Source organism: Bos grunniens, chromosome 10 (assembly GCF_055505025.1).
Source record: "Bos grunniens cultivar Pamir isolate PY7600 chromosome 10, Bosgru_T2T1.0, whole genome shotgun sequence".
NCBI lineage: Eukaryota > Metazoa > Chordata > Mammalia > Artiodactyla > Bovidae > Bos > Bos grunniens.
Genome location: NC_141174.1, coordinates 15,310,826 through 15,337,326, shown reverse-complemented (window position 1 = coordinate 15,337,326; position 26,501 = coordinate 15,310,826). Strand labels below are relative to the sequence as shown.

General features: G+C 45.7%; 1 long non-coding RNA gene across 1 annotated transcript; it reads right to left on the bottom strand.

Annotated features, from left to right (window-relative positions):
- Window positions 1-564: 564 nt before the first annotated feature.
- LOC147363961 (uncharacterized) lies at window positions 565-18,340 on the bottom strand. Its single transcript, XR_015133947.1, has 2 exons — window positions 16,610-18,340; window positions 565-1,829 (listed from the first exon to the last, which is right to left on the bottom strand). It is a non-coding gene; the product is annotated as an uncharacterized LOC147363961 (long non-coding RNA).
- Between the last annotated feature and the right edge of the window lie 8,161 nt (window positions 18,341-26,501).

The following is a 26,501-nucleotide window of genomic DNA, read 5'->3' as shown; positions in this document are numbered from 1 at the left end:
CCTCTGTGTGTCCGAGAGTATAGCACTTGTTACTGTTTGTCTCACATAACTGCCAAGTAGCTATAACAATAACCACTTCAGAGCTGAGATTTGAGGATTAAATGAGAGCGTGCATATAAGGAACTGACGTGAGCTCCTGGTATCCAATTAATAACTATCAGGTAGGAGTCTGATGCGAAGAGTTGCCTCATTGGAAAAGACCCTGATGCTGGGAAAAATAGAAGGCAAAAGAGAAGGAGGGGCCAGAGGATGAAATGGTTGGATGGCATCACCGACTCAATGGACATGAATTTGAGCAAACTCCAGGAGATAGTGGAGGACAGGGAAGCCTGGCGTGCTGCAGTCCATGGGGTCGCAAAGAGTCAGACTTGACTTAACGACTGTAAAACAACAACAGAGGAGTCGGAAACAGTGGTTATAGCAGGAGAACAGTGGGAGTGGTGAAGAGTTGGGGCTCAACGCTGTCTTACATCTTCCCTAGTGGCTGCACAAAGCTCTTCACGTAACATATGCTCAATAAATATTTGCATGAAATAACCAGTGAACCAAGTCAGGCTGAAGATATTGTTGAAAGCTGCTATTTACTGCGCACTTACCAGATACCAGTCCCTGTGCTAAGCGCATCATACAGATTTTCTCATTTTACCTGTTGAGATTATTCCTGCTTGAGTTCCCTTCCCTGTGGAGCCAACGCCACCCACTCAAACACTCAGGCTTTCTCCAACCCCTTACTCCTTTAGGGAGCAGCTCATCTTCACAGAAGATAGAAGTTTCACAGAAGGAGAAACTGGGTATGTGCCAAACAGCATCCTCCCACCAGCCTCTCTGCCCTTTCTGGAGGGCCCACCCCTTTGCTCTCCCATCCTTTAAGTTTAACTGGGGCTATATGGGTCCAGGGATGCCGGTGGCCAGATAAATCTGTCGGTTCTGGGACTCAGTGTCAGGAAATCCTCTGGCCTTGCAGATACAAGCTGCATGTTACCTGGCCTTTATCAGCAATAAGGGTGATTTGGAATCTCCCTATGAGGACTCTTGTTTTACTGAGGAGTTGGTTCAGACTCAGGTGGAGAGTCCCCATTCAACATTAACACGACCCCTGCACATACCCCATCCCTACCCACCTTTTTTTTTTTTTTTTAATAGAAGGCTTAAGTCACTTGTCCAAGGTCATACATCTAGATGAGCTAGGATTCTAACTCAAGTGGTTTTGACTCCAAAGAATGACTCTTGCCTGCGCTGTAACCCACAGTGGAACGTTTCTGTGCCTCCCTTCACGAGCAGAAAAACGGACTTTCAGTCTCATGAGAAGAGAGGGAAGAGGACTCTGACCCAGAACTGCCCACGGTCAGGAGGCTTTGCCGACAGCCGTGTCTGTTTGCTGCGCCCACTGGCTGAGCCTTGCCTGCAGCTTCAGTCTCACTCTCAGGGGCTTTGCCCAACTTTATGTTTGCTTCTCTCCACTTTTTCATCATTGGGTAAAAGTGTGCCAAGCCCTCAAGGACACAGATTTCCAAGGCAGTCCTCCGTGAGCGAGTCTGTTTCTCCTGGTTGGCTCTTTCCCTGTTTCCTTCATTTCTCCCTGGATGCTCTCATGATGACTGGAATTTCAGATCCCATTCATTTTCCAAATGACTTGGCACTGCTGTGTGGCACTGTGGTCAGGACGAAACATGCCTCCATCTCTTTCCAGCGCAGTCCCTCCTGTGGTGCAGGATGGCCCCCTTTCTGCTGGGTGTCTCTAGAGGCAAGGAGGTGAGAGTCTGGAAGGGACTCTGCTTCTTCCTCTTTCCCTCCTCTTCTTTCTCAAATAACAGCCTAGTTTCCTGCACCTGAAAAATAGTGCCTGGCTGTAAGCTCCAAGTTCTTGGAACTGAAGAGGCCCCTACATTTAAATTTGCAGGGGCTTCCCTGGTGACCCAGACAGTAAAGAATCCACCTGCAATGCAGGTTCAGTCCTTGCTCAGGAAGACCCCCTGGAGAAGGGCGTGGCTACCCACTCCAGTGTTCTTGCCTGGAGAACCCCAAGGACAGAGGAGCCTAGCAGGCTACAGTCTATGGGATCACAAAGAGTTGGACATGACTTAGCGACTAAGCATGCTCTAGTTCCCTAATATTACAGTTGAGGAATTAAGCCACAGAGAAGTTAAAGGACTTGCCTACAGTCACACATCGAACAAGTAGCTGAGATGAGCCAGACTCTCAGGCTCTCAATTCACCATCCAGGGCTCATCCCAGGATGTCATTGCATTAAATCCATCATGGGCCTGAGGATGGCAAAACTAAACGAAGCAGTCACCTCCCATTCCCCACTGTACTGAAAGCCCAGTTCTGTTGGATCTGTCCATCAGGGTCAGACCCCCCGCTCCTGCCTCTCTGCCCCACTTTTTGGGCTCACTTTTTTCTTACTATTGTGCAAAGTCAGTTCCCCAGGACTTGATGGTCAGTCCCCTCAGACAGAACACTCTCCCAAAGCGCTTTGCATAGCTCCTCGGATCTCTCAGGTTTCTGAACAACTGTCCCATCTTACCTAGACTTGTCCCTTCTTCTCTATCACTTCCTGTGCCTCCCAGCCTGCTTTCTGTTTTTTAAAGCACTGATTGATTACTTCCGGAAATGTCATCTGTGCTTGTTCTCTTGTTTTTGTCAGAAAAGAAATGTGAACTCCGTGAAAATAGGGACTTTGCCTTGCTCAGTGCTGTATCCCTAGCATATGGCACTCAGTAGAGGAGCAACAGATAATGAATTTGCCTGTTATTAATGTATTAAGGATCAGTGGTCTTTAGAACCAAAATATAGCCCAAATATAGAACCAAGAGGAGAAGGGGATGACAGAGGATGAGACGGTTGGGTGGCATCACCAACTCAATAGACATGAGTTTGAGCAAGCTCCTGGTGATGGACAGGGAAGCCTGGCATGCTGCAGTCCATGGGGTGGCAAAGAGTCGGACACAACTGAGTGACTGAAGTGAACTGAATTGATAGAACCAAAGTATAGGGTGGCAGGCAATCAGGTGGCTGCCCTGAGACCCAGGAGCACGGCAGCGCTGTCTTGAGTGTGCCTAGATTCACACACTCTGCAGAGCACAGCACATCTGGTTCCTGGGGGAGGAGGAAGCCCCACAGAGTGGGGCCACATCTCCTCCGAAGCCAAGTCAGTGGGCTAAAACACAAGGACCTGGGCAGAACTTCAAGAAGCCCAGGCAGGATTAAGCAGGATTAATGGTACTCATTCCTGCATCCTGTTTTTATCAGATAGATAACAGATTCTCTCCATGATGAGATGGCCATGGCCTGGGACTCCACCCCTCACTAGGGCCCCCCACCCCAACCCACCAGACCACATGGCCGCCCTTACAAATGCATATTCTAGGGGCTCCCCTGGTGGCTCAGTGGTAAAGAATCCGCCTGCCAATGCAGGAGACACAGGTTCAATCTCTGATCCAGGAAGATCCCACATGCTGTGGAGCAACTAAACCCGTGTACCACAACTACTGAGCCTGTGCTCCAGAGCCTGAGAGCCGCAACTGCTGAAGCCTTCCTACCCCAGAGCCTATCGGTGCAACAAGAGAAGCCACCGCAATGAAAAGTCTGTGCACCGCAAATAGAGAGTCGTCCCCCCGCCCACCGCAACTAGAGAAACGTCCATGCAGCAACAAAGACCCAGCACAGACACGAATAAATGAAAATTTTAAATGCATTTAAAAAAGAAATGCATAGCATTGATGGTCACTCTGTCTTCCATCTGCAAAGATAAGAAGGTAACTGGCAGCCTTAGGTGAGGAGCGTGGTTAACCCAGGATTCAGCAGAGAAGAGCCATCTGCCTCTGATCATGGAATTCAGGATATCAGTGGTAAGAGGGGGCAGGGAGTTATCTTCAGGCCCAGTGGTCCCTTCTGTGACCTGTAACATCATGAACCACTGGGAGCCACAGAAATCTTTCTCCCATCTCATGACCCCTCATGTCAAGTGAGGAGGGGGTCATCGCACCAACGTGGCCCCCGTGTTCCTTTCTAATGCTTGCACTGAGAAGCTCAGTGGCAGCCCAGTTCTTTTCCTGCCCTTGGCTCAAGCCAGGAACAGCTCTGTGAAGAGAGGACAAGCCAGCCTTGGACTGACTTACTCTACAGGGTGGCCTGGGCACCCTAAAATGTCCTTGAGGCTGACCAGTGCCACCTCAGTTCAGTTCAGTGACTCAATCATGTCCGACTCTTTGCAACCCCATGGACTGCAGCACGCCAGCCTTCCCTGTCCATCACCAACTCCTGGAGCTTACTCAAACTCATGTCCATCAAGTCGGTGATGCCATCCAATCATCTCATCCTCTGTCATCCCCTTCTCCTTCTGCCTTCTATCTTTCCCAGCATCAGGGTCTTTTCCAGTGAGTCAGTTCTTCACATCAGGTGGCCAGAGTATTCAAGTTTCAGCTTCAGCATCAGTCCTTCCAATGAATATTCAGGACTGATGCCTATGCCTTAATAAAAAATGGCTTCACTATTCATGTTTTATTACATATTATTATTACTTTAATCAATGGTTAGCATTAATAATATTATATGCTAGGCACTGTTTTAAGAATATTATTTGTATTAATTTTATTGTCACAAGGCCCTATGACATAAGTAGCAGTATTACATCCATTTTCAGGTGTGAAAATTGAGGCACAAAATGATTAATTTTCACAAGATTATGCAGCTACTGAGTGGTAGGAAAAGGATTTTTCAATAGGCCATCTGGTTCTGTATCCCCAACTCCAAGTTTTTTAAGGCTATGAGTTTTCTTCTTAGTTCAGCTTTAACTGTATCCTTCACCTACAGTTTGTACATTTTTCATTGAAATAATTTTCTAAATGTTATAAAAATTCAGTTTTGACTTTACTATTGACCTAAGAGTTGCTAAGAGTTTTAAGTTTTTCAAATAGTTTGAACCCAGGGACCGAACCCAGGTCTTCACCAACTGAGCTATCAGGGAAGCCCTCCTGTGAGTTAAAAGTATCCTACTCCAAGGGAAAACCTCCAGCTGACTTAAGTAAAAGAGGAGAATTGTTGATAAGGATATAAGGCTTTGTGTACTCCAAGGGCAAGAACACAGGTGAAATTTTTAACAGACACACCTCAGTGACTGGGAAGTCATCAGGAGCCTTTCTCCGTGTCTAATCTCTACTCTTTCTTATGCATCTATTTCACTCTCTTTTTTTTTGCCAACTTATTTCTTGTGTCTTAAATTCACATGACACCTCATGGTCATGGACAATTCTCAGGTTTGTTTATTACAGCTCCAGCCACCTGGGAGATAATATGCCTCTCTCTGTGCCTCAACTCCAAGTTCCTGGAAACCCTGGCCCGTCTGGTGTCCAATCATAAATCAATTGATCAAGGCCTGTGAGGTGGGGTGAAACTGTAATAAATGGTTGTTGGAAGTCCAAAGCCAGAAGATACAGTTTTGGGGGACGGGGGAGGAACAGTTGTGACCGGAATGAACACACAAAAAGATTTTCACTACTGTTTATTTTTCTTTCTCTTCTCTTTTTTTGGCCATACAGCATGGCTTATGGGATCTTAGTTTCCCGACTCACACCCTTGGCAGTGGCGGGAAAGCACAGAGACCTAACCACTGGACCACCAGGGAATTCCCTATTTCCTTATTTATTTCTGGGTTTATTACACTGTGGACAGAAAATGCACTCTACCTTATTTTCTGCCTTTAGGAATTTATCTAGATTTCTTCAGTTATGGCTTTTTTCTTACTTACTTTTATAGAATGAAAGATGTGGTAAAGTTTCCTGCTGATACTGTTTCTGTCCATTTTTTACTATATTTTAATGCTCCATTATTTGGCACATAGAATTTCAAGTATATTGCGTTCAGTTTAAGAAGTATATTCTTGTTTTCCAGGATGCTTTAGAAGCCATGGACTCTCAGGTTTAGGAGAGACCTTGAAGTTCATTTGGTTCATTCTTCCTTTAGAAGCTTGACTTCCCTTTCTAACATTCCCCCCAAGTGTCCATTTAGCCACATCTGAACTGTCCCAGTGTTGGGGAGCATGTCCTCTCCCCCTGCCCAGAAAGCCCACTCCACTACTGGACTGCTCCGACAACCAGAAAGTGCCTTCTCAGTGAACTGGGCTCAGTGAACCTTCTCGGTCTCAGTTCTAACATTGAGCACCCACTCCCATGGGCTTCCCAGGAGGCACTAGTTGTAAAGAACCCACCTGCCAATGCCGGAGACATAAGAGATGTAGGTTCGATCCCTGGGTTGGAAAGATCCCCTGGAGAAGGGCATGGCAACCCACCCCAGTATTCTTGCCTTGAGAATCCCATGGACAGAGGAGGCTGGCGGGCTACCGTCCACGGGGTCGCAAAGAGTCGGACAGCCTGAGGGACCGAGCGTGCACACACGCATCCTCTCCCATACACATCCCTTCACATTTTCCAGATCAGTTTCCAGAAGCACAAAACCAGAGCCCCTGTTTCTGGATGCCATTTGTGACAGCTTCAAACATACGAAACACGTCTCAAACTCTGAAATGCCTGTCGGGAAAGAAATATTTGAAACCTAAAAGTCTTCTCTTCTCTCACTTTATGAGGGATCCTAAGAGAAGTTAGGCTCTGTTCACTTTGCTTCAGTTTCCCCTCACTCCACCAGAGATTTCCGAAGCAAGATTACAAACAACAATTTTAATCAGGCAGGGGAAAAGACAGAGAGAGAGAAAGAGAAAAGAAGAGAAGATGAGACGAGAGGGGAGGGGAAAGGAGGGAGAGCTGGGCTGTTTCTCTATAAGAGGATGTCTTCAGAGTCCCGGTGGGGCAAGCAGGGTGCTGAGAAACAGCCGTTCGGAGAGACCACTGACCATCAGTGGGCAAAGCTCGTGGAGTCAGAAGGAAATGTCAAAGGGAGGACTCCTGCTGCCCACATTGCTCCCCCTGCCCCCGAGCACCAGCATCAGAGATGGGCATTCGTTCTGTTTATACGTACCTGTCTCCCCCAGCTAAGATGTAAGCCCCACAATAGCCAGGGGTTTTATTATTATTACTACTATTCTTGTTTTTTTCCTCTGCTGCATCTTCAGTACCTAGAACAGCTCCTGACACAGAGCAGGCCCTCAGTGAGTATCTGTTGAATGCATGAATGAATTCATCAAGCTCAACTTGCTTTCGTTAATCAGCATGCCTCCCCACCCCCAGCTTCTGCTTTTGTCAATATAGAGGACACAGAGTTGAGCTGGTCTCTGGGAAGAGACAGTGATGAGCGAAGCTGACTGTTGTCCTCCTTGAACTCACACCCTACTGAAAGATACAGCACAACAAGTAAGTCCATTGACCCTCAGTGCTAATCAGCTAGTCAGTCACCTTGCTCCTGCCTGAATAGAACCCAGGACAGGGATTTTTGATGGGTCAGGAGGACTGATGCCTTAGGGATTTGGGGGAAGGAAGAAGGGAAACCCCAGTAATAACAACTTACTCAGCACTTGTGAATTGGACCCTGTGCCAAATGTTTAACACATTATCTAATCTCAGTTCAGTTCAGTCACTCAGTCATGTCTGACTCTTTGCAACCCCATGAACTGAAGCACGCCAGGCTTCCCTGTCCATCACAAACTCCTGGAGTTTACTCAAACTCATGTCCATCGAGTCAGTGATCCCATCCAACCATATCATCCTCTGTCGTACCCTTCTCCTCCTGCCTTCAACCTTTCCCTGCATCAGAGTTTTTTCCAATGAGTTGGTTCTTCACATCAGGTAACCAAAGTATTGGAGTTTCAGCTTTAGCATCAGTCCTTCCAATGAATATTCAGGACTGATCTCCTTTAGGATGGACTGGTTGGATCGGCTTGCAGTCCAAGGGATTCTCAAGAGTCTTCTCCAACACAACAGTTCAAAATCTAGTCCTTACAATAAACCCAGGATGTAGATCTGATTACCCCCACTTTACAGACTGAGAAGACAGGCTCAGAGTTAAAGTGGTTTGTCAAGGGTCTCACCACTAGCACGTGGCTGAGCCGAAATTAGAACACCTTGAGTCATCTGAGGACACTAACCACATTAGGCTGTGGGCACTGAAAGAGAGAGAAGGAGGTATCGATCCGGGGAAGAGCTGTGTTCTCATCCTCGTTGCTCAGCTTACAGCCTGTGTGTTCTTAAGTCACTTTATCACTCCATCCTCTCAGTTTCTTCATCTGTCACATGAATGGATGGGCCCAGATGAAATCAACGTCCCCATCTAACTCTTATATCTTCTACATCCAGAATGAAGGACTGAAATAAAAACCCCATTAAGCTCACACTTTTGCTTGGGCTGGAGGCTCACCTGGTACCAGTGATCCTTTACCAGCTGAAAGCAGTGGAGACAGTGGGTCACAGAATCCTGAACTGCATCATGATACAGTACATATATTCAACAATATACTACTCTACCATAAAAAAGAATGAAATAGTGCCATTGGCAGCAACAAGATGGACCTAGAGATTCTCATACTAAGTGAAGAAAGAAAGAAAGACAAGTCACTTATTTATGGAAACCAAAATGAGACACAAATGAACTTATCTGTGAAACCGAAACAGACTCAGACGCAGAAAACAGACTTATGGCTGCCAAGGGGGAGGCAGGGGAGGGAAAATCGGGAGTTTGGGATTAACAGATGCAAGCTATTACATATAGGATGGATAAGTAACGGGGCTTCCCTGGTAGCTCAGCTGGTAAAGAGTTGGCCTGCAATGCGGGAGACCTGGGTTTGATCCCTGGATTGGGAAGATGCCCTGGAGGAGGGCATGGCAACCCACTTTAGTATTCTTGCCTGAAGAATCCCCATGAGTAGAGGGGCCTGGCAGCAAAGTCCTGCTATATAGTACAGGGAACTATATTCAGTATCCCGTGATAATTCATAATGGAAAGGAATATGAGAAAGAATGCACAAGGTATGCATGGCTGAATCACTGAGGATGAGATGGTTGGATGGCCTCACTGACTCAATGGACATGAGTTTGAGTAAACTCCGGGAGTTGGTGATGGACAGGGAAGCCTGGCGTGCCGCAGTCCATGGGGTCGCAAAGAGTTGGACACGACTGAGCAACTGAACTGAATTGAAATCAGCCATACTTCAATCAAATAAACTAAAAACAAAAGAACTACATCGTGAGTTAGCTGTCACACAGGCAATGGCCCAGGACACTGAACTAAAGGGTTTGGAGAGGACCTTTCAGGCTATTCACGTGAGTCCAGCCTGGGTTCTGAAGACACAGAAGCCCTTATGGTCTCTCTATGAACTGCAGTGATGGGCAGATGGCTTCTCGACCTGGCTCTCCACGGGGGTAAACCAGAGAGAATGTCATGAGGCATCCCAGGACCAGAGGGAGACCCAGATTCTCAGCTCTAATCTTCACTGTTTGGAGAGTATGGAACAGTGGTTTGAACCTTATGGAGGGTCAGGGACCTCTTTGACGATTTGATTAAATCTTATAATGATCTCCCTAGAAAAATTCTCAGGGCTGTGTAGATAGCTTACATGTTATAAAGCCCATCCATTGTCAGCAGGCTAAGGATGGTACAGAGGATGAATCCTCTGATTGGATTTGCTCCAGGAATAAATCAGGAAAGGGTCAAGGCCACCCAGAAGTCCCTGTATTTTCAAATCATCTCCTGTGATTCAAAAGCTGATGTTTGTTTCAAAGAAAGGGATCTGCGAGAGAGTTGGAGGGTGACCTTTGAAATACACCTACATACAGTTCTCAGCCAGCTACTTCATTTTCTTTACTTCTGTCTTGTGAGCTGGAGAATCTAACAGTATTTCCATTTTCTTGGTGATTTGGAAGTTCATCCTAAAACAAAAATCCTGGAACAATATTGGTGTGCAAACAGCAAGAAATGTCCCCTCTCCCATGACAGTTTTCCTTGCTTTTCAGCAAGCCCTGGGTTGACCCTCCCATCCATCTGGCAACCACATTTTCTGACCCACATACACTTGGGTAAACTATCTGAAATCAGAGGCAGCCAGAGGTGTTGGAAGTCCCTGAGCAGGGCAGGCAGGGCACCCCACCCAGCACTGCAATGCCAAGTTTCGGATATCACAAGATTGAGAAATTTTTACGTTTTTCTATTGGATTGGTGGATCTTCATCCTGTGGTGGTCACTAATGCTCCTGAAAATCTGATGAAGCTACACACCCCCTCATAAAAAATACACAATGTATGTAGAAACAACGGAGAAGGCAATGGCACCCCACTCCAGTGCTCTTGCCTGGAAAATCCTATGGATGGAGGAGCCTGGTGGGCTGCAGTCCATGGGATCACTAAGAGTCGGGCAGGACTGAGCGACTTCACTTTCACTTTCCACTTTCATGCATTGGAGACGGAAATGGCAACCCAGTCCAGTGTTCTTGCCTGGAGAATCCCAGGGACGGGGGAGACTGGTAGGCTGCCATCTCTGGGCTCGCACAGAGTTGGACACGACTGAAGTGACTTAGCAGCAGCAGCATGCAGAAACAAACATGTGCAACCAATTTCAAGGGATTCACAACCTCCCTAAAGCTTATCCATGAATGTTCTAGAGCTGCATCATCCAAGATGGTGGGCACAAGCCCCACATGGACACGGAGCCCTTGAAATGTGGCTAGTTGGGATTGAGGTACACCAAAGTATATGAAGATCACCTGGAGGAGGAAAGGGCAACCCAATCCAGTATCCTTGTCCAGAAAAAACTCCCATGGACTAAGGAGCCTGGAAGACTACAGTCCACAGGGTTGCAAAGAGGAGGACACGACTGAGTGATACAGCATGCAAAACACGACGTATAAAATGCATACTGACTTTCAAAGACTTAGGATGAAAAACAGGAAATGATCTCATTAATAATTTTAAGTTGAATAGTATTTTTACATATTAAGGTAAATAAAATACATCGTTAAAATGAATTTCACCTTGAGATTCTGGATTCCTAAATTACAAATATTTGCTTTAGCTCCTGCCCCACCAGATTCCCTACCGCCCCGTTTCCTGAGGTCATCGAGGTGGCTGTGCTAGGCAGGGCTGCTCAGGCCCCACCTCCACGCCCTCTCTCGCCCACCAGCCCTGGCACTAGGAAGACATCACAGCCTCTTGGCAGAAATAGAGCACTGAGCCTCCACATGTGGCCAGGGGCCATTCAGCACAAGAAATGCCCCAGGGCCAAGGTTTCATGCTTCCTGCTGGTCCACCAGGCTCAGATGAAAATCTTCAAGCCCAAGTTCTAGGGTCTGTAGCTCCCAAAGACGTGGACCTGCCCAGCTGGCCATGTATAGAGTGACGCTCTCACATCCCCAAGGCTACGTGAAGACCATGTGGTGGTCTCCTCCACAACCCACCGTGTCCCGAGGCCATGGAGACCCCATTCCCAGCAGCATGGGCATCATTTGAAAGATCACTAGAAATGCAAAATTTCAGACCCCACTCCAAATCTACTGAATCAGAATCTGCTTATTCTTTTGGCTGTGCTGGGTTCTTACTGCTGTGCAAGTTTTCTCTAGTTGCAGCGAGCGGCGGCTACTCTTGGATGCAGTGCACAGGGTTCTCATTGTAGTGGCTTCTCTTGTTGTGGAGCCCCGGCTCTAGACACCTGGGCTTCAGTAGTTGCAGCACACGGGCTCAGTAGTTGTGGCTCCCGGGCTCTAGAGCACAGGCTTCAGTGATTGTGGTGCTTGGGCTTAGTTGCTCCACCACATGTGGAATCTTCCCAGACCAGGGATAAAACCCATACCCCCTGCATCGGCAGGCACGTTCTTACCCACTGTACCACTGGGGAAGTCCCAGAACCTACAGTTTTAATAAGATGCCCAGGTGATTCATTCACAATTGAAAATTTTGAGAAGCTTGGCTCTAATAGATAGAGTGGTGGGGTTGAGGTCTGAACAACTGGATTTGCATGCCAGCTGCATCCCATCCAGCCACTTCCTAGCTGCATCACCTTGGAAAATTTACTTATCATATCTGAGCTTCAGCATCTTCATCTAAAGAACTAGAAACAATTATAACACCCCTCTCCATCTCCTGTGAGGATTATTGGAGCATATACTGAATATTGAAGTGATTTGTAACATATCATGTGCTGTGCATTTCAGTCACTCAGTTGTGTCTGACTCTTAGCAGCCCTATGGCAACCAGGCCCACAGAGTCCTCTGTTCACGGGATTCTCTAGGCAAGAATACTGGAGTGGGTTGCCATTTCCTTCTTCAGGGGATCTTCACGACCCAGGGACCGAACCCACATCTCCTGAGTCTCCTGCACTGGTAGGCAATTCTTTACCACTGAGCCATGAGGTTCTAGATAAACGTAACATTCCATTTCTTTCCACTGCGTGCATTTTTTCAAGTAACTGCAATGCTCTATGGGCCAAGAGGACTTCAATCCGTCTCCCTTCTCTCGTGAGGATGGAGCTCAGTCCCACCGAAACGATGGCGGCTGCGTCCATAGCGGCTACTCCTTGGACATGGTCCTGGCCACTGTTTCTCAGGGTCCCATGTGGACTGCTAAGACCAGGCAGCCTCAATGTGAGTGGAAGTCAAGCTGTTCACACCATTCCTGGGAGATCTGCCCGATTAACATTTATTAAGTCATAAAGAGGGAATATTGCAAAGAATATGGGCTTCTGAGACTAACAGACACGGCTTTAAACCCTGATTCTCCACTTCCTAGCTGTGACCTTGAACAAGCCAGCTCACTTTCTCTGAGCCTCAGTTTCTTCCATTTTTACAATGGAAATAACAACACAGACTTTCCCAGACTGTTTTTGAGATCATGTATGTAAACGATCTAAGAGAGCGCCTGGCACTTATGTGCTCAATAAATTTTGCTGGATGCAGTAGTTACTGTTATAACCAGTAAGAATTATTATAATGCCCATTACAGAGGTCTGGTTTCCCAATGACCATGAGGAGCTTGTCTGAGGCAAATCTTTTGGTCAAGAATACCTTAGGAGAAACATTCAGTAAATGACTGGTTATTAAGCCCCAATGGTACGCAAGGAAGCTTTGTGTGGCAGAAAGAGTGTAGACTCTACTGTCAGAAGAGTCAGGTTTGTATTCCCAAGGCTCCTCCTCCTCCATTAGGATTCCAGAAAGTGCCCGCTTACAGTGTAAGGAGGGAGAGAAGAGGAACCCAGAGCAGGAGCAACTCTAGTGTCATAAATCAGAGAAGACTGTCCCTTTGCTGAGGGGAAAAGAAATGACTGGGGGAACAGGGATGAAAAAGGAGGGTATACCAGAGCACCCCCACTTCACAGGAAGTCAGAGATAATCTGCCGTCCAAGACAGAGTCCGCAGGGTAGTCCCCTACCCTAAACCAGAGTAACGTTTGACTTTTTTACTCTTTGAGCAGCTTGGAATGTACTGGAAGTTAAGATAATGCAGTTTGTGTGTGTGTATACTCAGTTGTGTCCAACTCTTTGCGACCCCATGGACTGTAGCCCACCAGGTTCCTCTGTCCATGGTATTTCCCAGGCAAGAAAACTGGAGAGGGTTGCCATTTCCTTCTCCAGAGGATCTTCCCGACCCAGGGATCGAACCCTGTAGAGCAGCAGTTCCCAAACCTACATGTGCATCAGTCACACAGAGAGTTCATTAAATATAGATTAGCAAGTGAAAGAAACTCTGCCTTAGAAATTGGAACCCACTTCTTCTGACTCTAAATTCTGTCCTTTTTTATCACCCTTAAGTCTCCTGGAAGGATGGATAGGCACATGGATGGATGGATGGATGGATGGATCCATCCAAGTGAACAAAGATGGACCAAGTAAATGACAGTCTCCCCCATACAAGGCCACAAAACTCTGGATGGATAACAGAAACTGGGGTCTAACTTTGTCCATTGCCACTGTGTCCTTACCATGGTTCTTAGGAAGAATCACTGAGCCCTGGAGTCCTGGCCAGAGGATTCTGGAACACAGATCAAAGCCAGCTTTATATAACAGAAATGGTGTGAGCTAGAGAGTTATTAATAGAATACATGTGTTCGAGTCTAAGTGCTGGTAGTCCCTGGTTGTATGACCACACAGGACAAACTTTTACTGAACCTTTTCTCATTTATTAAAAGAGGATATAAGTGTCCAACCCACAAGAGTGTTAACTACTCAAGTATAATAAATGCTAGTTAATGTCTCCATTAGGGACACAACCTCCAGGCCCTACTTCCTACTTGATCTGAAATCCTCCCCTGTGTGCTAAATCGCTTCAGTCGTATCTGACTCTCTGCACCCCAAGGAACTGTAGCCCACCAGGTTCCTCTGTCCATGGGATTCTCCAGGCAAGAATATTGGAGTAAGTTGCCATGCCCTCCTCCAGAGGATCTTTCCAACCTAGGGATTGAACCCAGGTCTCTTATGCCTCCTGCATTAGCAGGTGGGTTCTTTACCACTAGGGCCACTTAGGAAGCCCATGAAATCCTTAGGGGGGATCTAATTACCTCTCGCATTTATGAACACAGCACTTTCAGGTACGTGGTCTTATCTGAGTCCCACAACAGTTTGTGACTCTTGTAAGGTTGGGGGTTATAATTCCCAATTGACAGATAGTTGAGGCAATCAGAACGTAGAGAAGTTAAGTCACTTATTCAAGGTCACCCTGGCAACAAGCAAAGAGCCACAGATTTCAAGAGCATTTTTGGGCTCCAAGGGCTTCCCCTGTGACTCAGCTGGTAAAGAATATGCCTGCAACGTAGGAGACCTGGGTTCGATCCCTGGGTTGGGAAGATCCCCTGAAGAAGAGAATAGCTATCCACTCCAGTGTACTGGCCTGCAGAATTCCATGGGACTATATAATCCACGGGGTCGCAAAGAGTCAGACATGATTGAGCAACTTTCACTGCACTTCACTTAGGGCTCCAAGTCCAGTGGCCTTTTAACTACTCTCCACCGCCTTTCCCAGCAGAGGGCGCTGTCACATTAAACCCTAAAATCGCCTTTGCCATAATTTGGGAGTAGAGAGGGGTTACAGCTAAAATTAAGTTGGTTCTTCACATTTGTTCCAGGCTTCCCAGATGGCTCAACCGGTAAATAATCCGATTATAATTTGTTATAATCCAGTTATAATTTGTTACTAAATTATAACTGGAGCATTCGAATTTTCAACTCCTATTTATATCCTGCTGTTTAAGACTGACTTGGCTGAAGGCATTCCTGGAAACTCTCTGGGAATCTTCTCTTCAAGGCTGTTTCGTGGACTCTTCACCCCTCTGGCCTTCAGAAGGCATTTGCGTCAGGGTTTCCGAGAGAGGAGGCTCTGTGAGGGGACAGAGTCTATTTATCCTAACTCGCTCTGTTGCCTCTAATGTACTGTCACATGGTGACTTGCTGTGCGACGCTAGAAACAATAAAACGCACGATTAGGAGCGTGGCTAATGCCTCCCAGGGAGTCAGGCTCTCTGGAGGTCACATCTCCCCGTGAATTCATCGTCCATGACGGTTTCCCCACGGCCTTCAGAGGGGCTCTGCGGTGGGGTCCCTCTCTTGCCCTTTCTCCTCTTTTCCCTGTGGAGCTGAGGGTTGGGTGGAAAGTGGGGAGGGGGCAGCAGAGAAGGTAGCAGAGCCCTCTCCACCCACTGACCCTCCAAGGTGAGAATGGACCCGCCTCACCCTTTCCGTGGGGTTGTCGCTCCTCATTCTTGCGTTCAACCCTTGCTTTCAAGAGCCTGTCTAGCTCCGGCTTTTTTGACTCAGATGACCCAGAATAAACAGATCCCACTGCAGTATTATTCCTCTGATTTTCTAAGTCTTCCTGGTTCTTTCCTTTTTGGAGAGACTAAAGGATTCGGGTCTTCCTTGGACTCTTTGAACAAACATAGCTGACTTGACAAGCATGTCTCTTCCTCCAACCACACAGTCCCAGATATTAAAGCACTATTTTTTTTTTTAAGCACTATTTTTTATAAAGTCTCTCAGTCGTGTCCACCTCTTTGCGACCCCATGGACTATAGTTATTTTCCAGGCCAGAATACTGGAGTCGCCTTTCCCTTCTCCGAGGGATCTTCCCAACCCAGGGATTGAACCCAGGTCTCCCTCATTGCAGGCGCATTCTTTACCAGCTGTTAACCCATCCTTCTGTCAACAGATGGGAGTGGCAGGAACTCAGGAAAAAGCTACAAAGAAGGGAACCATATAATCAAGTGCTGGGCGTTTACAAGCCTACCTCCAACCTCACCCAGCCAGAGGTGGTGGAGCCCTCGTCTAGGTGACTCTAAGGCGGTTTTCTTCCCACGGTACCTGCCCTGAAATGATCCTAAATGTGGCCTTTTCTCAGGAGACCCATAAAGAGAAAGCCCAACAGTGCCATGGGCAGTAGGAGGAGGTGACACAGTCTTGCTGGGACAGTCATCAGAAATCTAGATCTTACTCAAGAAGCTGCATCCAAGTACCTGCCAGGGTATCCTTGACCTCGCTCTTGGAGGAGTCCAAGCACAGAATCCCTTATGTATCAAGGGCACATAAGGAAAAAATAGGTACTGAGTTAAGTGTGAAGTAAAGAAAGATGGTTATGAGCTCCTTTGCTCTCTCGAGCCTGGTTTGTTTCAGGCTCCCTCCTGCCTCACCTGTACCCTGTTGATGTACCTGTCCTGATCTTCAGAACACCACCCAGTCCATCTGATAAACTTACCTGCATTCCTGGATGTTAGGAGGTGAGCCAGGGAAGCAGCGTTAACTGGGATCTTCTGGAGCTGAGATTAACAGCTAGCAGGCACCCTTTCACTGACTCCAAGCCTGGGAACTTCAAGCCAAGCAGGATGGAGACCAGCCTGGACAGTAAGGAGAAGGGGCTGTTTGGCACCCGTCACGTCACATTCCAGCAGCTCAAGGAACCCCGTTTCGGGCTCCTGTGACTCCCACCCATCAGCTTATGCCCTAAGGAACTTCCTTCGAGTCTCTAGGCCTCCGACTCAGGCTCCCCTGACCGAACAGGGTGCTGAGGTCACCCCCTCCTCTGACAGCCAGCGACAGCTCTGCAGGGTGCGGGGGCAGTCACCTCCAAGATGCTACCACATCTTTGGACGTCCCTTCTCTCTCGTCCCCAGCCGTTGCTACTCCCAACTACATCTAGACCCGGAGGGAAGGGTGCAGACTTGGCCCTGCCCATCTCCTATCCTCCCAGCCAAGGAAGGTCTCTTTGAAGGTCTCAAGGAGCTCATCTGGCCCCCATCACTGAACGCTTAGGAATGGAACCCATCGTTGCAAAGGGAGCCCATTCCTGAGGAGGGCCAACATTGAGTGGAGCCAAGTCCAGTCCACTTGCCAGATAACAGAGGCTTGGATCTGGGAGTAAAGAGCTCCAGCTGAGCAGCTGCTCAGGCCCGGGGCTGGAGAAGTGGTCAGAGGAGGTGATGGGGCTTCACAAGGGAGGCAAGGTCCCCTGGACATCGCAGGTATCTCTCGCTTTCAGCGAGATCAATTAGGGGCCATCGTGTGCATCACGAAAGGAAACTACCCTTGATAAAAGAAAATTTTAAAAAAGAAGAAAGAGTAACCATAGGGTTTCTCTGAGTAGCAACCACCCCCACTCTTTCCAGACCTGCTTCCAGAGAAACCAAACTCAAGTTTGGGGTCAGTTCCCTTGGCCTTGTCTCCAAGTCCACACCTATGGTATTGGCGCACCCACACCTCCCAGGAATTCAAAGACTCCCAGGAGGTTTCAGGGCAAACCAGCCTGGCTGGATTTCAAGACACAAGGTCTGCTAAACAAACCTAGAAGGCACTTTCCCAAAGTGGTGGCAGAAATGCCACAATGCAAATCGTGAAAACTCAGACCAGCGAGCGTAAGACTGGGCACAGCATATTATTCTTCCCTTTATGTATTTAATTTTGGGGCATCTTGGGCAGTGCTGGATCAGCTGGAGCTGGAGATGGACTCACAGGCTCGGAGCCAAAGGAAGAAAGGCCAGAGGAGGAACAACCAGGGAGAAACAAAAAAGCAGGGAGACTCCATGGGACTGGCCGCTCCAGAGCCAAACTTGCAGCTCCAACAAAGCTGACTTTAAGCCGACCTTCAGCGGCGCTTCTTAGCAATGTACACCGGGCGATCGCTGGTAAATCTTTATTAATTTTAATTGGCGGCACCCATTTATAAGAACCATTAAAAAGGATAAATTGAGCCCATCCGGCGTAATGTCTTTTGTTAATTAGTTTGTCAGCACTGTTTTAATATCCCCTAATGACTTCATATTTCAGACCTGACATTAAAGGAGACGCTGTGAGAAAGGAAATGGTCTTATCACAGTGTACGGTAACGTTTTTCTTTTTTGAACAAAAAGTGTCCTTCCAAATGCTGACCAAGGTTAGATGTCATTTAATTCTCAAAGGCAGGTGCCCGAGGACTTCTGAGGTCCCCAAGTCCTGCCAGCCAATCGTTTCCCAACTGGCCCCCTTCCTCCAACCATCTCAGACACCCCCAAACCATCATTCATTTCTTCCTTCCTCCCTTCATTTATTCAACAGTTCCTGAGCCCCTCCGAATCAGGGAAATAGTTTGTTATGAAATCAAGGGAGACACAGATACTTTCTAAAAAATATAAATAAAAAAGGCTTAAACACTTTTCATTCTCCCTCCCACCGAGGGGCTTTCCTCTCAAGTTCAAGCCCATCATTTCTGTTTGGGCAGGAAACAAAATACAGGAGGGAAGAGAGAGACCGATATCTCAGATGGGCCTTGGCGGCGGGTTGCAAAGTTTTGCTCTCCAATCAGATGGAGAAGTGACACCAGGTGGTTCTTCCAAGGACGGAGAACGGGTGAGAGAGAGAGAGAGCCCTGCGTATGTCCAGGCACCCCTGCTTAGCCAGCGTTTGCTGTGGGGCACACAGGATGAAGCGCAGAAGTATTGAAAGCTTTTACAATTATTTACACACTTCTCAAGTCTAAACAAACAAAGAAAAAAGAGTAAATTAAGCTTTGCTACTGTGTAATGAAGGGTCTCACGCCTTCTCTCTGCCTCAGCCTGCATGCCCAGGGCCCCCGTGACTCAGGGTCAAGGGTGAGGGAGCAAGTCTGCGGCAGCGTCCACTTGGCTCTCTAGGTGTTGTCCTGCTCCATTTGTCTTTGCCTTGTTAAGTGAATTTATGGGTAATATTATCCAGGTTTAACTGAATTACTCTCACAAAAACCACAATTAGAGACTGAAGCTTAAAACCGCAAGATGACATGAAAAATGGCAGAGCTGAAACTTCTCTGGGTCCTGGGACAAGCTCTTTGTCAACCATATTAGGAGGCAAAAATAATGTTACTCTAATTACATCTGACAAGCAATTGACCAGGAAAAAAAAAAGTATGAAAAATTATCAAGAACAGTATTTGAAATGTGGATTTACATCCACTATTATTCACAGTAAACTTTGCCCTAGGCACATTCGGTGCCTTGAGATAGCAACTAATTAGTTCCATAATGGGATTAATTTATGCATTGTGGATAAATAAATAGACATTAACAGAGGTGCATGCAAATTCAAAAACATTCCTACTGAGAGGGTGTGCAACCATAAGTGCCTGGAGACCACCCAAGGGTGGGACTCTTGGCAAGTCCTTAAACTCCTGAATCCTCAGTTTTCTCATCTGTAAAATGGTAACAATTCCAACTATCTTGTAAGTTGTTCTAAAGATTAGAAATCAAGCATTTAAAGCGCCCAGCCCAAGGCTTCCTTGGTGATCCAGTGGTTAAGAATCCTCCTTGCAATGCAAGGGATACCGGTTCAATCCCTGGTCCGGGAAGATCCCACATGCGACTTAGCCAATGTGCCACAACTGCTGAGCCAGTGCTCTAGAGCCTGTAAGCTGCAATACTGATCCCACGCACTGCAACTGCCAAAGCCTGCACACCTAGAGCCTGTGCTCCAGAAGAGAAGCCACCACCATGAGAAGGCCGAGCACTGCAACAGAGTAGCCTCTACTCGCTGCAACTGGAGAAGGCTGCATGCAGCCAAGAAGACCCCGTGCAGCCAAAAAAAAAAAAGTAATAAATATAAATAAATAAATCTTTAAAATAAATAAATCTTAAGTGCCCATCCCAGAGCCCAGCACTGGATAGAACTCTCATCGTCATCAACACCCTTACCCTCACCATCACTTCAATAAGCAATATGTTACCATCGCTTCCAACACAGTCTACAGCAACTATGGAATCACTGAAGATTAGAAACAGACAAAACTAAAGTCCCCTTAAGAGACAATAAGAATTTCTCGCAGGGCTTAAAGCTCCCTGGATGCACTTCCTCAGAAGAACTTTATCCTTGGAGCCTTGTAGGAAGGTGGGCAGATCAGAAAGGAAGATGCCCATGGATTAAAACATCGTTCCAAGTTTTAATCCTGCATCTGTCTGTTACGGTGCCTAAAAGAGCACTTTGGAGGTGCCTTTTGAGGGTTCTTGCAGGGGGTTTGCCATAAGTGGTCCCCTAATGAAAAACAAATGTTCGTGAGTGCATTTGGTCTCAACCAACATCTAGAAAGAGATTTTCAAGTCAGGATTTTGAGAGTGAGATCGAAGCCTGGGGGCGGGGGTGGGCAGTTGGGAGCAAGGATAGAGTAAGGGAAGGGAAGGGCAGGGCTAAAAGACAAAGTCAGGGATCCTGAGAGTCTGGTTGGCATTAGGCACACCTAGCTTTGCTGAAATTGGCCCTTAGTCTCAATGAGGGGCTGGTCGACTTTTGAATATCTACACCTTCTCTTTTTCCTCCCTGCCTCTTCTCACTTCCCAACCTTGTCCAATCTCCTCCCCCTAAAACAAACACACACACATACACCTCAAAGCTTCTAGAGTTTTGAATTAAAAAAAAAAAAGAAGAAGAAAGAGTTGGGATGAAAACAAGGTTCAGAAAACCAGGGACTCGCCCTGGTGGTCCAGTGGTTAAGAATCTGCCTTCTAATGCAGGGGATGAGGGTTCGATCCCTGATCTGGGAACTAAGATCTCACATGCGGCAGGGCAACTAAGCCTGCCCGGCAGCGACTGACCCCTCACGCCCCACCTAGAGGAGCCACAGCGAAGATCCTGAGGGTCGCAACTAGGACCTGACGCAGCCAAATAAATCAATATTTAAACAGAAAAAAAAGAAAGAAACCCACTAGATTCTAATGTAGGGCAAAACTGAGAGGAAAACCATTGTGTGTGCTTGTGCATATGTGCTGTATATTGTTTGCAGTTTTCAGCAACAACTAACCCTGTCATTCTCCAAAAACAAAATTCTATTAGCCCATACTGTGAACTGCATCTCACACTGAGTGTCAAAGATACTAAGGCAAATAAGAATAATAATAAACCTTGTCTTCAAGGAGCTCACCATTTAGGTGGCAACACCAACAAGCACGGCTTTCCCGGTGGCTCAGTGGTAAAGAATCTGGCTGCCAATTCGGGAGCCACAGGAGACGAAGGTTCGATCCCTGGGTTGGGAAGATGCCCTGGAGGAGGAAATGGCAAATGACTTCAGTATTCTTGCCTGGGAAATCCCATGAACAGAAGACTCTGGTGGGTTAGAGTCCAAGGGGTCACAAAGAGTCAGACATGACTGAGCACCACCACCAATAGCAATAAGCACATCATGATAGAAAAATTGCCACACACTTTGATAGAGGTAAATCTATGGGGCGTGGATGAGAAGGGTACCACTCGTTCTGCTGGTGAAGTTGGTTTGGGGAAAGCCTCATAATGGGAGTTGTCCCATAAAATAAATAGTTCTTAAAGCTTTGGTTTTTTATTGTGCAATGCTTCATGGAAGAGTATAAATGATGCACATGTACCATTTAAAAATAACAAATGAGCATCTGTGAACCCATGACTCAGCTGAACCCGTGACTCAGCTTCCATATCTCTCAAATCCCTCTGAGTGTCCCTTTCTGATAATATCTTTACATGTAATTAATCAGTCCTTTGTTTTTACTTAAAATTTTACTACATTTATATCTCACTAAACTATACGTATTTTTGGTTTGCTTCGTTTTGAATTTTATGTAAATTATTTAATGCAGTATTATTCTTCTGAGGTGTGTTTTTTTTTCCCTCAACATTTTGTGAGGTTTGTTGAGAATTATCTATATTCATATATGTAACTACAGTTAATCAGTGTTAATTGATGTATAATAATCTGCTGTATGAACACACCCTAATTTATTGATCCATTTCACCACTGATAATTATTTAGTTGTTTCCAGTTTTTTGCTTTTATAAACAGGGACACTGAACATTCTTTTATAAGTTTCTTGGTATATATGTCCCCTACAAGAGGAACTATAGGGTTGTCACGGGTATCCAGGACTGCAGTTGGCTTAAACATTTATTTTGTATCCCGAAACTTTGCTAAATTGTCTCATTAGTTCAAAAATTTTACCTGTAATTTGTTTGGTATTTTTTATAGACAACCATATCATCTGAAAAATGGTAAGCTTGTTTCTTTCTTTCAAATCCTTACATATATTTTTTTTTTCTTATATTACTACACTTGTTAAGACCTCCAATATGATGTATGGAAGTGATGCAAGCTGACATCTATGTCTAGCTCCTGATTTTAAAGAGAATGCTTTCAACATTTTACAGTTAATTTTGACATTGTTAATATATTATTAACATTCCTTTATTAGGTTAAAGAAGATTCCTTCTATTCAAAATTTGCTAAGATTTTTTTAATCATAATTGAATTTTTAATTTTGCCAAAGTTCTTCTGCTTAAAAAAAAGTTGTATGATTTTTTCACCTTGAATCTGTTAATATGGTGAATTACCTTATTCATTGTCTAACATTTAACCAATCTTGTATTCATAAGAAAAACCCAATATTAGATAACACAGATAACACATTATCTATGTTAATGTATGTAGCTACAATTAATTAGTTTTTATTAATGTAAAGACATCACTTTGCCGACAAAGGTCCAAACAGTCAAAGCTATGGATTTCCCAGTAGTCATGTATGCATATGAGAGTTGGACTATAAAGAAGCCTGAGGGCTGAAGAATTGATGCTTTTGAATTGATGCTGTGGTACTGGAAAAGACTCTTGAGAGTCCCTTGGACAGGAAGGAGGTCAAACCAGTCACTCCTAAAGGAACTCAACCCTGAATATTCATTGGGAGGACTGAAGCTGAAGCTTAATCCTTGCCCACCTGATGCGAAGAGTAAACTCATTGGAAAAGACCCTGATCCTGGGGAAGACTGAAGGCAGGAAAAGAGGAGCGACAGAGGTTGGATGGCTGGATAGCATCACTGACCCAGTGGACATGGGTTTGAGCAACTCCAGGAGATAGTGAAGGACAGGGAAGCCTGGCGTGCTGTGGTCCACAGCGTCACAAAGAGTTGGACATAACTGAGTGACTGAACAAAGTATTTTGAACTTAATGCCTTTTAGTCCTAGCTGGCAGTATTTTTGCCAATACAATTTTCACAGAGATCTTGTGGGTTTCCAATTTATCTGATTCTGATTTGCTTTATGCCATACAGCCACACTCACAATTCTTTTTTAGATAGGGCTTTCCCTGCATTTAGAAAATGAGAACCCTTTTGTCTAGCTGAGCAGATCTAATAAAATCACTATAAACTTCAGAAGTCTTATCTAAGGGTCTGATAGCCACACTCTTGACTCAATCTTTACTCTGAAGCCATTACTTTGAAAATAATCTATTGGCTTGAGGGAATGGAATTAAGATGTAGTTTTGGTTTCCAGCCCATAAAATCCTGGCTTTTCTAGAAGTCACTCTGAATTCTTCTTGCAAACTGAATAATTCTTTTTTAGCTCATCCCTCTCTCCCCATACCTTATCACAGGCAGCCAAAAGAAACTAGCTGACACTTTCCACATTCTGCCTGAAAATCAGTTTATCAAAGTCCAGTTTCTCTGCATCATCACTAACATTTGATATTGTCACTAATTTGTATCTTAGCTGCTCTGATATATGTGCAGAAGCTTCTTACTATAGTTTTAATTTACAGTTCGTTGTGCTTAGCCATTGAATATCTTTTCATGTACTTATTTTCCATGTGTATATAATTTTCAGTGAAATGTCTCTTTATGTCTTTTTTACATTTTCTAATTGAATTGTTGGCTTTTTTACTGTTGAGTAAAACATATATATATATGTATATATACATGCATTATATAAATGTTTCATATATACATGAAACATACTGTCCTTTGTCAGACATGCAGTTTGCAACTATTTTTCCCCAGTCTGTAGCTTGTTTTTTTTTTTTTAACTTTTAAACAAGGTTTTTCTTTCACTTTTATTTCTTTGGCTACATTGGGTCTTAGCTGCGGCACACAGACTCATTAGTCGTGCCATTTGCATACCCTAAGAGTTTAAATAAGATTTTTTCCAGAATAACCTAACTGGAAAAAAATCCCAGGCTGAACTGACAGCTGCCTTCCAGCAACAGGAGACTGCTAGCAAATTTTAGAGGTCAACTTTCCAATTTCAAAACCTAAAAAAAATTTTGGAAGAAGTGTTTCTAACTAAGTGACATTTGTGATAATGTTTCCATTGAGCCACCCCCTCCACAACAGAGCAGAAAGTTTATTTGTATTTATGGCCATGCTGAGTCTTCTCTGCTGCATGCAGGCAGGCTCTACAGGGAGGGCTCAGTTGTAGTGGTGTGTGGGATTAGCTGCTCCATGGCATGGGGGATCTTCCTGGATCAGGGATCGAACCCATGTCCCCTACATTGGCAGGTGGATTCTCAACCGCTGGACTACCAGGAAAGTCCCTGGAGCATAAAGTTTTAACTGGCACTTCTGAGAAAAGTGGGCTTCCCTGGTAGCTCAGATGGTTAAGAATCTGCTTACAATGCAGGAGACTTGAGTTCGATCCCTGGCTCAGGAAGATCCCCTGGAGAAGGGAACGGCAATCCACTCCAGTGTTCTTGCCTGGGAAATCCTATGGACAGAGGAGTCTAGCGGGCTGCAGTCCATGGGGCCACAAAGAGTCGGACATGACTGAGCGACTAACACATTTTTGAGAGATGGCCAATTTACACATCCACTGCTCCTTGACCTAATACACAGACACACCGCGGTAACACGTGATGCACCGCTCACCACTGAATAATGGGGCTTCTGCCTTGGGTGCTTGCTAAGTTGCTACAGACATGTCCAACTGTATGCAGCTCTATGGACTGTAGCCCGCCAGGCTCATCTGTCCATGGAATTCTCTAGGAAAGAACACTGGAATGGGTTGCCATGCCCTTCTCCATCTGGCGTGGTTATCTGAGAATTATTCTTGGATGAAACCGGGCTCTCCTCCCACCATGGAAGCTGGAACGAGGACAAGTGACCTAATCTCAGGACCCATGAAGACACAGAGAAGTGAGAACCATGGAGATCCTGCCTTCATGGCAACATCCGGTTTCCAGGCCCAGGAGGTGGCTGTGCCCACAGCCCCACACCCGTGTCTGGCAGTAAGGCCGGGCAAATGGGATGTCCAGTGTTGAACAGTGGTGGTGACAGCTCTGTCATCATTGGGCTGGTCCATGGTGCTATCTCTGCACTTCCGGGTGCCCGTTCCCCATATCTGCCCCAACCGACTGCTCAGCCTTCCCAGACAGCCAGGGGCTTCCCAACATCCCTTCCAAAAGAGTCACTTTTGTAGCTTTCAACTAAAACCTCAGCTGAGAATACATTCTTTCCCTAAATGTAACAACCAAACCTCAATGTAAATTCAAAGCTAAGTGAGTGAATTCGTGAGAGCCAAAAACTCTAAATGAACTCTCATCAACACCAATTAATGGTTGTTTTTCACGAACCGCACATTGTTGTAGGCAATGCATTACCCTAGAAATAATTTTTTTAAGTGTAACCTTTTTCAGAAGAAAAGAAAAGATACATGGGTGATGGTTTAGGAAGACAAAATCCAAAAAAAAACAAGTAAAAGATGACACATGATATATGAACTTGAGCACATAAAAGGCATAGAAAAACAGTCTTTAAAGATACTGCACAAAAGAGAATAAAGGAAAATATTTTGCTGCTTAATTAGATGGGAACAGAGAGGAATGAGTAGCAGATGATAGGAAAAAATACATTTTGATCTGGTTCGGGCTTGATCCATATCAAAAAAAAAAAATGATAAGGTGCAGAAAAGTCTAGTTAACACAGGGTCTTGGAGAAAGAAAGGACAAAGTTGCAGACAGCTTGAAACCAGGTCAGAAGCGAAGAAAATTCATTTGAATGAGCTGAGGTCCTGTAGATGCGCATATTAGGAAACTAAGGGAAGTTATTGCCCACAAGTGCAAGCTCAACAAATGTGTCAATTATTATTATTATTATGTTTGCAGTGCTGGTAATTACAGACATATTCATTCACAATGTTTTCCAGTAAGAATTGTTATCCGTTATAATCTGCAGGTGAATAAACTGGGTCCAAAAGTCACGTGACAGGAATGGCATGGTCCTACTGCGTCTTTCTCAGAGCTACCTTCCTAGGTGGGGAGTGAGGAGAGAGACAAAGACCCTAGAAGTACCAGGGCCTAGACTCTAGGCCAGATTCAGGGTAGCAGGTGCTAGAGGTAGGAGGTGTGCCAACTGCTGGCAGAGAC